Source organism: Hermetia illucens, chromosome 7 (genome assembly GCF_905115235.1).
Source record: "Hermetia illucens chromosome 7, iHerIll2.2.curated.20191125, whole genome shotgun sequence".
NCBI classification, from domain to species: domain Eukaryota; kingdom Metazoa; phylum Arthropoda; class Insecta; order Diptera; family Stratiomyidae; genus Hermetia; species Hermetia illucens.
Window position 1 is genome coordinate 5,520,861 of NC_051855.1, and position 14,483 is coordinate 5,535,343.

A 14,483-nucleotide genomic window follows, 5' to 3' on the forward strand; every position below is an offset into this window, starting at 1 on the left:
TACCGATGATTGCTGATGCTGTTGATGTGGACTTACGCGATCGATTGCTTGTGGGAAATCGCTTAAACATTCTCCCACCCGAGAAAACTTCCTGCTGAGTCGAAGCGTTTTGATGACGGTCATAATAACTTCGGTTGATCCTGATGATCTGCTTGTGCCAGATGAGTAATCCTGTGGTCGTTGAACATGGCCATATCAAGTGTGCAGTGAACCAAATCTATCAAGGACACTGGGAACCGAAGCTCTAAAGAAATTTCACTACAGATTATTGGAATTTCCTTCACCTGACCCTTAAACACTGCCCCAAGTTGTGGTTTTAAACGTGCCACAAAAGTGCCATTGCTCCACCTCCTAAGAGAACACCACTCTCGCAGATTTTTTGTTCCTTTTGCAATTTCACGCGCGCAGGACGGTCCTGATCGAACAAGCTTAGTTTCAAAGAATCCGGGTAGGATCTCCACTGCATCTTCCTCAAAGAAAAATTTGTAATTTTTCCCAGGCCCCATGAATAAACCCCGAAACGGGACAGCCGTCACCAAATCCCACGTCAGGCTTTGATGATCGGGGGTAGTAATTACTGCTACGTGGGCAAACCGTTCTTTGTAAGCCAGAGGGATTAAAAATTCGATAGTAACTAAATCGTCTTTTACCCATGCAGAAGGAGAATGAATGTCAAGGCAGCTCGAGCCAGAAAACCTCCTTTAACCTTTACGGCTCCACGGGTTCTAGACGCAGGACCATCAATTGCTGCTTCGCCTCCCGGATTAGGCCTGCTATCTGCCGATAAATCCGACCCAGAAAGCCCGCCATTAGCTATGCTAGTGCGGTCAAGGGCATTTGACTGACCATACTGCCAAAAATGTTTCCCAAGCAAATACTCATGAGGAGCAGGAAATCATTGAGGACCTTGTCGTCAAGCAGATGTTCAAGGGTTGGACTTCGAAACTAGTGTTCATCGAGATACGCTTAAGACTAGGCCTTATAATGGTGGACTGCGCGACGGAAGACACCGCAGAATGGGTTAGAACCATAGTTCCTAGACTACCAGGCTGGGAAGGGGTGGAACTGTCAACATATACTGGGGATGATATACCAGGAGCCCACATGGTGACCGTTTTTCTGCCAAAAGCCGTGGCAAGGTGCAGGGCAAGGGTAAACATCTCACGATCGGGGTAAATGACCGATCCCTGGAGGCAATTAAATGTCGGAGTTGTCATATCAACTACCGATTTGGCAACATACCCGTGCACAGGGAAAAGCCGAGGAAAGATACCTCGGAGGAGGCACCGGGTGGAAAACATACCGAGGTCCCTGAAGAAGTCTCGAAAGCCATAGAGGTGGAAAGGACTGGATCAACCAGGGAAATAGACCTGCTGCCCAGTGAAGAGCAGAAGCTGGACGATCTAGACCTAAGACTCCTAGGGCTCAGGGTGGACAACGATGCGCAGGAAAGCGCCATGTCAGAGGAGGATTGTGACACTCCGACAGTGGAGAAGAGCTCCAAACAATAACGGGGTCAATGGCCAGCACTAAGTAGCTCAGATAAACCTCCACCATGCGAGAGCTGCATCTGCTGTGATTGCAAGGGCAAATTCCAAGGAGAACATTGGAATAGTGCCGCCCGAACGGCGGGCGCGTGTGGGATTCACACCCACTAAAAACCACCCCCGGTCTCTCCAGCCCCAGCCCCGCGGGACCACCATTGAGGTATTACTTCGCGGGGTAGGTTTGCTCTTAGGCACTCATCCTTCTCCTATTTGCAGCTTTCCTCCTTCTTTGTTCCTTCTGCAACTCCTGCTGCATTTGGATGATTGCGGAGCCAACCGCAAGCCACTTCTCCTCGGACTCCAGCATCTCAGTAACCAAGCTCTCCGGGGTCCCGCTCCTGCCCAGCACCTGGTTTAAGCTCCTTCTCTCCATCGCAAATCGTGGGCAGTGAAACATCACATGCTCTGGATCCTCCGGTATGGCATCGCATCTGGGACAGTTCGGAAAATCATCCAACCCAAAGCGGTGCAGATACTGCCTGTAGCAACCACCGTGTCCCGTGAGGAACTGGGTAATGTGGTAGTTGGTATCCTCATGTTTTCGCTCAAGTCACACTCTAAAGTTGGGAATGAGCCTGTGCGTCCATCGACCTTTAGCAGACTCCTCCCATCTGCGTTGCCAGAGATCAAGCGACTCTGACCTTGCCGCATTTCTACGCTGTGTATGCCCCTCCATATGTCTTGCATTGTACAGGACACTCATTTCTTTGACCAGAATGTCAACCGGGATCATGCCTGCCACCACCAATACTGCATCATATGATGTGGTTCTAAAAGCACTGCAAACCCTCAAAGCCATCCGCCGGTAAACCGAGTTCACCTGCTTCCGTTTCTGAGAGTTTGCAAGCGCTTCTGCCCACACAGGCGACGAGTAGAGCAAGATGGAGCGCACCACTCCGGCTAGCACCAACCTCCGGCAATGGTTGGGTCCACCAATATTTGGCAACATTTTTGCAAGTGCCGTGGTGGCACTGGCTGCCTTTTGGCATGCATACTCTAGGTGCTCCCTGAAACTCAATTTGGTGTCAATTATTACCCCCAGGTATTTGATAGCCGGCTTTGATACGACCCGGTGGACATACGGTCCACTTTTACAGTGTTATTTTTCCTGCGTTTCGTTATTAAGACCGCTTCCGTTTTCGCGTCCGCCAAGGTCAGCCCGGCCTTTTCTAGCCAGGACTTTACCGCTCTCACTGTTTCCGTTGCGTAAACCTCCACATCTTCTGGGTGTTTTGCTGCAACAACCACAGCTAGGTCATCAGCAAAGCCGAGAATCGTAGTCCCCTCTGGGACGGGAAGAGCAAGCACCCCATTATACATGATATTCCACAACAGGGTACCAAGTACCGATCCCTGTGGTACCCCGGCTGTGACAATGTACTCTTTGGGGCCCTCATCCGTCCCGTACCAGAGAGTCTTCTCTGAGAGGTAGTTTTCCACCAAATTCGCTAAGTATCCGGGGACACCTATGTCAGCCAACGCCCGTTTAATTCTATTCCAGTTGGCCGAGTTGAATGCGTTTTTGACATCCAACGCCACCACGGCACAGCAGCCGCAGAAATCAGTGCACCTTTTGCCAGGTTTACCACCATGCCAATTGCGTCCACCGTAGAGTGGGCGCGTCGGAAACGAAACTGGCGTTCCGACAAACCATTGCTGGCTTCGACGATGGGCAGGAGTCTGTTGTAGATGACTCCCTCCATCATCTTCCCCATTGTATCCAACAGGCAGATAGGACGATACGACGCTGGGTTTCCAGGTGGCTTGCCAGGCTTCGGAAGCAACACCAACTTTTGCTTTTTCCACTGGGCAGGGAATATTCCTTCTTTTAGGCACGCCTCAAAGGTGTTGGCGAAAAGGTCGGGCCTAGTCTTCACTGCCAGTTTGAAAGCTCTGTTGGGGATGCCATCCAAACCTGAGGCCTTGTTGTCACCGAACCTACCACATATTTCTCGCAGCTCCTCCACAGTTAAAGGCGGTATTATGCCGTCATTTGGCTGGACGAAAATTTGCCTTCCCCTATTTTCGTGGTGAGGAAACAGAGTGGTAACAATGTGTTTCAGGAGGCGCGGACAGGTCACCTGGGGTGATTTCCACAGCCTTTTCATCACCACTCTGTAAGCCTCGCCCCAAGGGTTTATGTCGGCATGGTTGCACAGCTGTTTGAAGCAGTTCTTTTTGATCCTCCGAATGGCTTCCTTTAGGCGGCCACGCAATTGCTTGTGTGCCTCCTCTCGACCGTCGCCACCGGGTTTTCCCCTGAGCCTCTGGCAAAGCCTCCTTGCCCGAAAACATGCGGCTCGCAAACTTGCGATTTCGTTGTTCCACCAGTAGTTTGGTTGCCTACTGGGGAGCAATCGCCTTCTGGGCATAGTAGCATCGCATGCTTTCGTCACCTATCGAGTGATCTGGGTGGCTTTCTCTCCAGCCGTACCATTCAGGGATATGTCGGATTTGAGCACCGCGGAAAACGTGTCCCCATCGAAAGCTTTCACTGTCCGGCCAAGCATACCAGAAGGCATTCTGCGAAAACCCTTTTTCGAGCTCGATCCGCCCTTGATCTCTATGCAGATTGCCTGGTGGTCGCTGTGAGTATAGTCCTCACTGACATGCCAAGCGATTCTACTGGCTAAAGTGGCACTCACGTATGTCAGGTCCAGTATAGACCCCAGGCCCCTTCCCCGGAAAGTGTACGAAGACCAAACATTCGCCAGTACCACGTCAAGCTCCGCGAATGCTTCGAGGAGAACACGTCTCCTCACATTAGTTATCCGGCTGCCCCATTCAAGAGCCCACGCATTGAAATCGCCTCCTATTATGATCGGCCAACGTCCTCTTGCATCCAAAACAAGAGCGGTAAGCATCCGCTCATACTCGACGAGTGTAGCGCTGGGTGGAGCATAGCAGCTGTAGATGTGGATGCCCTTCACCTTCGCTCTGATGAAGCCCTCCTCCGGGTGCTCCATTATTTCCTGGAAGGCTTGTTCTCCACAAGTCCACAGCGCTGCTTGGCCCGTTTGGTCTTTGACCCAAACGCTACCACCACGGTTTCGGTATGGTTCACTTAGTATGGCCACATCGATGTTTTTCTCGCGGATGGTTTGCGCGAGTAGATCCTGCGCCGCCTCGCAGTGGTTGAGGTTGATTTGTATCAACCTCATCTGCGATTTGTGCTAAGGGCTCTCCTGTATTCCGGGCACCTGCTGCTGCCTGCAATGTGCCGATGGTCCACACCCTTCTTTCCTTTGCACAGTAGACAATTTGGGTCAACTCCGCAGTCCTTGCTGATGTGGCCTTCCACTCCCCATCTCCTGCATTGCTTTGACCTGTCATTTCGGTTAGTGCATGACTTCGCAATGTAACCAAAGCCAAGGCATCTAAAGCACCGTTTTAACGCCACCTGTTCCCTAAGGCGACACATAACCCAGCCTATTCTCACTCTCCCTGCTGCTAACAGTTTGAGTGCGTTCTCCACTGGTAGGCTGATGATGGCGGTTTGTGTTCCCCCATAGGCTTTCCTTAGCGTTTTCACCACTGACTCTTGTAGTCCGGCAAGATCGAACTGTTTCTCCAACGCTTCGCGAACCTCCTCCTTCGTCGTGATTTCATCTATATCTTTGCAGATTATAGTGATCTCCGGCCACACACTCCAACATTTGTGACCAGGACAAGACAGGAGGTACTAGATATAACTCTAGGAAATACCCTAATGAACGGAATGGTCAGGAATTGGAGGGTGTCGGATGAACCCTCTATGTCTGATCACAGGATAATCAGATTCGACATTGAGGGTAACTCCGAAATTGAAAGAATAATAAAGAGAGAACGGACTGGGAATCCTACGCAACGCATTTGAGCAACAACATTGCCCACCTTCAAGGTGGCGATGACATCAGGAGCGAACTGGAATTAGAAACGGTGGTGAAAAACCTCCACACAATCGTCATTCACGCATATGAGGCCAGCTGTCCGGCTAAGACAGTCAAGTCATCAAGGGATGTACCATGGTGAAACAGGAACCTGGCCAGAATGAGAACAGAAGCACGAAAACTCTTTAACCGGAGACTGGCAGAGATATAAAAATGCACTGACTGCGTATAGCAACGCGATCAGGGAAGCGAAACGGAACAGCTTTAGGGAATTCTGTGAAGGGATTGAACAGATCACAGAAGCAACCAGGCTGTACAAAGCTGTAGCCAAAGACGGGGGAATATCCTCTGTCTGCTTGAAAAAGGAAGGTGAGACATTTACCGGGAATGAGGAGGACAGGGTACACCTGCTTCCCAGAACTCATTTCCCGGGGTCCCACCCCACGGTGGCAGGCGACAATATTTTGCCTGACACCGCAACAACGAATAAAAGGGGAAGAAAGGAGAGCTGGAAACTGGCAAAAGAGGTATAGCAAAAAGAGTAGATGGCATTTTTCCAGCACTTATCCATAGAGGCCTAGGAATTATTTTAGAGTCACTTCTAAGGGTGGTAAGCGGGATCATAGCACTGGGATACAGGCCAAGGGGGTAAAAAGGATCCTTTTCACCCTAAATCTTTCAGACCAATTTCCCTAACATCCACCATGTGGTAAACTAAAAGGAAACGGTTTTTAGATTACTCAAACGCTTTGAATGGAAATTTAATAATGACTTTTGTGATTTCGTTTCTTCTTTGCTACATAACATCTAATTCCCATTTAAAAGTTTCTATTCAGAAGAGAACTGTTGAATTCACATTTCAACCGCCAAGAGATGGGTCATGGGGAGCTAAGTGCGGTTTAAGAAAAGTGACGCTTCGATGGTAGCCGCGACTAAATGCCAAGTCTTGAGAGCGCCTAATACGATGTAGGTATTATAGTCTAAAATGTTTAAACTTTTTTCATATCCCTCCGCCTCGTTTTCCGCGAATTTCAGGAAAAAAAATTATGATGAAGATGGTACATGGCTATTAATACTGATAATAGGATTTAGCCCGTAGTCATAATTGAGGAGAAACTATTGTAAAAGCATAGAGGGGACTCAGAGCACACGTATGAATCCTTGAAAACTTTCAAATCCTCCACCCAAAGGACAAAATTTCCCTACCTTATTCCCCATTTGCACTATTGTGAATTGATGTGTCCGCATGTAGTTCCCAGGAAAGGTAGATGGTTGCGAATGCACGTACACCGCTGCAAACTATACGCCGTAGGTTCAATAACAGCGGTGCGCTGCTAGCAATTGCTCTCTGGGTCGGACTAGGCACCAGTATTGCGTAGTATTGTGAATTTTCAGATATTTCTGGTTGTATTCCTGCGGTAGATCAAAAGTGCGTGTTGGTCGTTATCACGGGCCGGCTGAACGTAGTGTGAACCGCGATCTCGAACCGAAATTTCAACGCTAGTTCAGAACGCGCGTTCTGTCAAACGCTTCCGGTTCGCATTGTTGACTTGCGCAGTAGCGCAAATTTTATAAGATGTGGTCATTCGGTTGATGCTAATCGGTGTTTACTGTGTGGGACAGTTGCCTTTAATTGTAATTTTTTATCGAGTCGCGTACTAAGTTTCCCGGCACCAACGAAATACTGTAAGCAACACGACCAAGAGTCATCGGTCACCTGCTATAGTAGGCTCGGACATTTGTTAACCTGAACAAGGTACGGGCGAGATGAGAAACTGCAAATTTGCGTGTGTGCTAATAAGGAAAAAGGAGTCGAAATGCTAGAGTGAAGAAAGTGCTTCAAGTGTCGCCCAGTGTTTGAAGCAAATGCCTCGCCATGTCCTTCGCTAACGGCTAGAACCTGTTCGCAATTGTTTACCTTTTCCTGTGGTCACCCTTGTAGTCTGTGGAAGCTCTCCAGTCTGTACTGTGCTGGTGCATTCTGTCTATCGTTGGATAGCAGGCACTTGGCTTATACGCAGGCCGCAGCACCCAATTGTGCGACTGTCAATCGCAGTGTCAGCGGAAATACTCTGTTTTTGTGCATTTGCGATGCGACCATCGCTACTGTAAAAACAAACTTTTTGTGAACGGGTAACGCGTGAATCGAAATGCAAGCATCAACTGCAAATTAATCGACGATAAAGATAGCGCCCAAGATCTGATAAAGAGTCACTGTGACGGCGTGAGCTGACTCCATTGCAAGGCAAGACCGATCGTTTGTTCATTTCGATCTCGACACCCGGCTAAGTGAAATTTCCTAGAAATTGTGCTGAGCGATGCCGGCCGTCGCGATTGTTGTTTACGCCAACTGAGGTTGTTTTCTCGTTTCTCCCGACCGTGTTTAGAACAGCCTAAAAGTTTCCGTGTCGTTCTGTCGCTTTATTAAAACGTACGGCCATCGCTAGGAGTGCCTGGAGGACAACTCGTTTAAACTAAAATTTTCCAGACAAAATCTCGAAAGTGTGCTATAGAAATTTTCGCGACTGTGTCGGCATTTCCTCTTGAAAAATTATGTCAAGTTGAGTCAGTTCCTGACAGTCGCCAGTGATTTCCATTTACGATTCGACGATTGTAAACAACAGGCAGGTTCTGCTCCTATCTCAATGTTCAGTTGTCTCCCGGTCCAAAGTGAAGCAATCGGCGGCCCCTCTCGCGAATTGAGAGGCATTGGTGAAGGTAAGTACTGGCGCTGGTGCCAAAATTTATTTGTATCAAATGATTACGACGGCCGAACTCTCCCAGTCGTGCGGTCATCAGGGCCTGCCCGCCAAGTGCTTCTGCACTTATGAAGGGGCCAAGTCAAGTCGCAGAAATTTGTTCCAAATTATATACCTGGATTAGGTAGAGTGGGAGGGGGGGGAGGAGGCCAGGCCAGAAGTCACCCGACACTGCGAATCACAATCAATTAACCGATTCGCAAACAGATCGCGTACATGTCTTGTTCTCGTTCGTTGGATAGAGAATAAATTCTGGGGTGGGTTTTTGACGTCGCATTCGGAATGCACATACAGGGAACACTGTATGATGGGAGCCAATGAGTCACTACATTGCGTGACAAGTTAAGGGGGCGGGGGGTGGTCAGGGAAAAATATTTCATGATACCTTAGTGCAATTGTTGCTTGTTAACTGCCGTATCGTTCAATGTTTTCCAGGTTTATTGCAGCAAATTTCACAGTTTACGATAGTGAAACCAAACAATGTAGTTATCATTAATTGGATGACGGGGAAGACCATTATGTTGGGATGAATTATTGCATGCAAGTAGGAATTAATCAACATCTCAGCCAATTCAATTGTAACTTACGGAATTTGAAGCTTTTCTATCTACGTGTGTCCCTCAACTTGGTGCAGAATTCTAATTGTTATGACTGAAACCTGATAACGACGGTCTGCGGAGCCTCCATGCCCAGGAAGATATCGAGGCGCGGCAAACCTTCCATGTATTGGTGGACAGTGGAAATCGCAGAGCTCCGGAAGGAGTGTCACAGGCTCCGCCGCTTAACACAACGTCTAGGCAACCGGGAGGAGGCATGTACCATAATGATGGAGTACAAATCAGCCAAAAGGAGACTCCGCATTGCAATAAACAAAAGCAAAGCTCGCTGCTGGCAAGATCTGATCGACGAGGTGAATGGGGATCTGTGGGGATTTGGTTACAAACTTGTAACCCGAAAAATCGGGGCTCTGCGGAAACCCTGTTCACTTAAGGCCGAGCAGATGGACCCCATTGTGAGGGCACCCTTCCCTGTACACCCCGTATGGGATGACGTCGGCGCGGAGAGCGCAGAGGACTCCACTTTTCTCTGTAAAAGAGTTGGAACAGGCAGTCCTCTCTATGAAAAACAAGAGGGCGCCAGGACCCGATGGTATGTAGAAACATGAAAAGGTACGTTTTTAGGTTCTACCCATTTATTCAAATTCGAGAAAAACAATTAAGTTACAAACACCGAAAAGTTCGAGAGAAAGAGCGTCTAAAAAGAGTCGGATGGCGTCGAATTTATATCCTTGCCGATCCATATAGTGACGCTACTTTGTTGAGCATATCACCTGTTGAAAGGCGTTGCCATGTCATTACCATGTCGCTACACTGCTCCCTCCTGAGTAGTTTTGACGGTTAACGGCTAGAAAACTACGTATCGAATATTACTCGCCTCTCACTCGCTGGTTTCGTTCTTGGTCCTACATACGTTTTGGGAGCCAAACTTATTGGTCGTTGGGCTGCTTCCGTTGGATCAGATGTTACTTCGAAATAGGCAGGTTTTAGTCGCTCGACGCTGATATTTGTTGCTTTGCCCTGAATTTCGATTTTAAAAACGTTGTCGGAAAGTCTTTCTAACGCCTTATATGGCCCTTCGTACGGATGCTCTAGCGGCTTCTTTTTTTTTTGTTAACACATTCGATTTATTTCCTTTAATTTAGTTACAAATAGTTTATGACTAAAATTAATACTAGACTTATCTCTAACAGCTTAACTTTACCTAGAAATTAACATTTTGCTTAATACTAGACTTAATTTACGGTAATATTAACTTATCCTATGTTTAATGCTATAGAGGGGAAAGTCAGGAAAAAGCCCTCTTAAATTGATGTTGTTCGGAGGGATAGTTGTACTGTGTGGGAGGGTGAAGGAAGGATGCATATAGGAGAAGGTGGTGTTATTGGGCGGTAGAGTAAACGAGGCCAGTGCGATGTCGATCGTGTGGGTGGTTGAATATTATCATCTTACCGTTGCGATAACTGCTATTTTGGAAGGAAAGGGTTAGGAGGGGATGGTAGCGGTATGAGGGGATAGCGTTATGACTGTGTATGTTGGAGTAGAACTGGATGAGGTTATTTTCATGGGTTTGACATTTGGTGAGGAATTTGGTAAGTGAGGTGAGGAGGATTTGGTCTATGCGGGAGCACTTTACCTCGTCATAGACAGCTTGGTTGGAGGGGGTTTTGGACTGGGAAAGGGCGAGGCGGAAGAACCTTCTTTCACGTACCCGGAGACGCTCCATTTGAGCTGAGGATACGTCACACCATGCGACGAATCCGTACGTGATTAAGGGACGGATTAGCTGTTTATAACAGTAGAGTTTTACTTTGGGGAGGATAGCGGAGTCTTTCTTAAGGATGGGCCATAGGATTTTTAGGCCCATTAGGGTCTTTGAAAGGATGGAGTTTACCTGGGGCACGGGTGACAGGCGAGAGTTCATGGTTATTCCCAGGTATTTAGTGGATTGGACGGAGGGAATGGTGGATGTTCCGATTTTGATCGTGAGGTTGCGGGTGTCGGCTAGCATCTTGCTGGTAAAGGTGGCTCTACCGCGGAAGACAATAGCTTCGCATTTGCTGGGGTTGAGGAGAAGTTTCCAAGATTGGAGGAATTTGTTGAGGGTTAAGATTGTGGTATTGATGCGGTTTTGGGCGGATTGTGTGTTTCGGGACGAGGTGTAAAGGATCAAGTCGTCCGCGTATTGGATGGTTTTGACCGTGTGTGGTGAGTTGGTGGGGTGTTAGCAATCAGGTCGGCGTGGGCTTTGGGTGAGGTGTTGTGCGGGAGGACGCTGGCTGTGCTGGGTTTGGCTAGTCGAGGACAAGTACCACGGAGTTTATTGCATGTTTGCTGATTAAGCGAGATGTTCGCATGCTTCACAGCGTAGTGGTCAGCGTATAGCGTTTGGATATGGGATTGGATGAGGTGTGACAGGGAGTAGATACGTGATTTGAGGAAGTTAAACTGGGGAGCGTATCTGTGTCGATGGAGTTGCGTCTTAGGGTGGCTTTTTGATAGATGAGGTCAAGGACATGGGGAGGCAGGGTGATTAGGCCCTGGTAGTTTAGTGGTCTGAGAGGAATGGTTTCGCTACAGGCTTTTTGTGTGAATTCCGTGAACTTTTCCACGGCTGAGTCGATTTCGGTAGGAGACGGATTGGGTGGGAGGCAGATAGTTGACAATTTGTCGGCTAGGTTATAGTTCAGGCATTTCCAGTTGGTCGCAGCGTAGTTGGGAAGGAATTTAGGCTGGGATTTGGGGAGGCGATCAGTGATATTGAAGTGAAGAACCACTCCGTCATGATCGCTCAAGCCCGGAATGGTGGGAAGGTCTTGGGGGGAGGTAGGCGTGCTGGGGAGGACGAGCAGGTGGTTGCTTATCAGGAAGAAGTCGATGAATGAGTGTGTATTTCGCCTGTGGTAGGTGGGGAGGAGGGTGAGCTGTAGAGGATGGGAGTGTCGTGCGTACCAGTTGGCTAACCTATTGCCATTGGCGTTTGTAGCTGTGTTATGCCAGGTGTTATGTTTGGCATTTAGGTCGTCCCCTAATACAAGGGAGAAACGTTTGTTTCGGGTAGCTGGGAGGGCTTTGAGGTGTTGTGTTAGGTTGGAGATGTCAGCAGGATTAAGGGTTTGGTCGGGACAGTAGAGGCTACCTAGGAATGTGATGGAGGAGGGTGTGGCAATGGACACGACAGTTAGCTCTATGGATGGGACAATAGTGTTTGGGATGTAGACCCGTTGGGCTTCTAAAGGATTCGCCACTAATATGGCTGTGCCTCCGCCTTGGCGGTCAATGCGGTCGGATCGGAAGGTGGTGTAGTTGGGGATGTGTAGCTTGTGTCTTGGGTGGAGTTTGGATTCGGTAAGAAGGGGAGTAGATTGGGTTTGTGGACGGATAGGAAGTTGGTCAGATCGTGCCGCTTTTGTCGACTGACCACAGAATTTATGTTTAGCAATACCACTTTAGTGGCCATTACTGGTGGACACTTGGCAGAGGAAGGAGAGGAGTGCGAGTCTCTTCTCCATTGGTGAGGATAGGGAGTTGTATGTGGGGAGGAATGAGGTGAGTTGAGAGGCTAGTTGGTTAGTGGAGGTGTTGAAGAGCGAGTGGATCTCGGAGTCGAGGTCAAATGTAGGTGCTGGGTGCGAGGCACTCCTAGCCATTGCGGCGTATGAGAATGGTGGGGAAGTGGGGTTATGTGGGATGGGGATCTGAGCGGGTTTTGGTTGGGGACCGGGTTTGGTTGGTGGAGTGGGGTTCTGTTTTGATTGTTGTGTTTGATGGGCGCGAGCTTGCACGAACATCGGGCAGTTGCGATAACTAGCCGGATGTGTGTTGGCTCCGCAGTTGATGCAGGATGGATTTTCTTCCTGCTTCTTTGGGCATTGTCGTGGCCCGTGGGGGGTGTTGCATTTAATGCAACGGTAAGCCAGGTTGCAATTGGACGCTGCATGCCCAATGCGCTGGCAGTTGCGGCATTGGGTGATTTCGTGTAGCTGGACCGCTTCGAACTTGACGATGCAGTGAAACATCGCCCTGGCTTTCGTGAGGGATGATTGCTGGAATTTTGGGGCAAAGGTTACCAGGAAGAGGTGGAGGGGTTTCGCGTTTCGTCGGGAGGAGCTAGTTGCGTACTGACGAACGCTGATAGCTTCGGAGACGCTGAGGCGGTGTAGCTCCTTGAGGATTTCTTCGGGGGAGTAAGTAAAATCTAGTCCCCGGAGGACTAGGTTGACGGGTTTCATATGGGATGGGGTGTATGTGAAGAACGGGTGGTTACCTTCTTTCAGTATATTTTTGGCAGATTCGTAATCTGCCTGGGAAGTGGCGAGGACGTGGGCGGAGTGAATTGATGTCTTTTTTAGGGCTATGTTGTTAGGGATCGTGGTGAGGATTTTGGTGGTAATGTTCCTTGTAGTTGTGGGGTCAGCGCGTATGATTAAAGGCGGAAATTTTTCCTGACTTACCTCTTGTGTCTTAGGTTTGGCTGCTTGAACGGCTCGTGGTGCGGTTGTGGGTGGATGGCTGATGTAGCTGTCGGGCTGGACCTTCGGCGACATTGATTGGTGTGGTAGTTGGATGAGGGGTGCTTGTAGTTTCTATTGCTGCGGCTGGACTTTGTTGTATTGTCGGTTCTTTCACTTCTGCCATGGACCGTTCTCCTCGGTTCTCATGGCATGATGTGGTTGGCGTGATCGTTTGGTGAGTTGGGTTGGTGAGGGCTATGGTGCTTTTCGTCAGTGACGAACTGAACAGAGCGGCGAGCCGGTCGTACCGACTCGTCATTTCCTTGAGGGAGGTCCTCAGTTCTTGGACCTGCCTCCGTAGAGCGACGACCTCGTCCTCGTCGTCGTCCGACGTTTCGCGAGCCATGTCCGACTCGTGAGCCATGTCCGACTCGCGAGCCACGTCCGACTCGCTCTCTTCGGGGGCAGATTCCCGACTGCTTTCGGGACTAGATGGGGCTTCGCCTTGGCTATCTTCGTAGGGGTGAACCCTTTTGGGTTCAGGATCCATCCCCTGGGGTGACAGTGACCTGTCGACCACCTGGCGCTTGGACATTGCGCAACACAATAACACTTCGTTCACTAACTGGTTTACTCGCGGAGCACTTTAATGAACACGTCCGATCCGTTCGGACGCTTGACACCGACTCTAGCGGCTTCTTCACTCGATCAATCCGCACGAGCACGTGTTTGCATGTAGAAAGATCCTTGTGGGCGAACACCTTCCTTCTATCATGTTGAGAGATTGGCGTTGCACGAACTTGCGTCATATGGTGACGAAATTTCTCAACGAAAAATTTCGAATCGGGAGGCATTTCCTCGTCAAGAAAGAACTCTCCAGGAATGCGAATCCGTTATTCCATAGACTAGCTCAGCAGCTGTTGCGCCAATATCCTCCTTAACGCTTGTACGAAGACCGAGCAAAACCGTTGGCAACACTTCGACCCATTCACGGGTGTTGTGGCACATAATAGCTGCTTTCATCGATCGGTGCCATCGCTCAATCAATCCGTTAGAAGCAGGATGGTATGCAGTGGTTCAAATCTTTTTGCAACCCACTAGGTGCGTCAGCGACTGGAAGATCAAGGATTCGAACTGGGATCCTTGGTCCGATGTTAATATAGTAGGTGCTCCAAATCGTGAAATCCAGTTGGTGTAGAATGCGTCTGCGATAACATCTGCCGTAATTGATCGTATCGGAACCGCTTCAGGCCATCTCGTAAATCTATCGATCATAGTCAATACATACGAGTGACCT

The 14,483-nt window shown here is 49.1% G+C and overlaps 1 protein-coding gene across 1 annotated transcript in view; it reads left to right on the forward strand.

Annotated features, from left to right (window-relative positions):
• The first annotated feature begins 6,723 nt into the window (after positions 1-6,723).
• Positions 6,724-14,483, forward strand: part of LOC119660709 (phosphatidylinositol 5-phosphate 4-kinase type-2 beta) — a 40,860-nt gene continuing 33,100 nt past the window's right edge. Inside the window, exon 1 of the mRNA XM_038069344.1 lies at positions 6,724-8,134. The gene's annotated coding sequence lies outside the window, so the exon portion shown is untranslated. The remainder of the gene's footprint in view (positions 8,135-14,483) is intronic.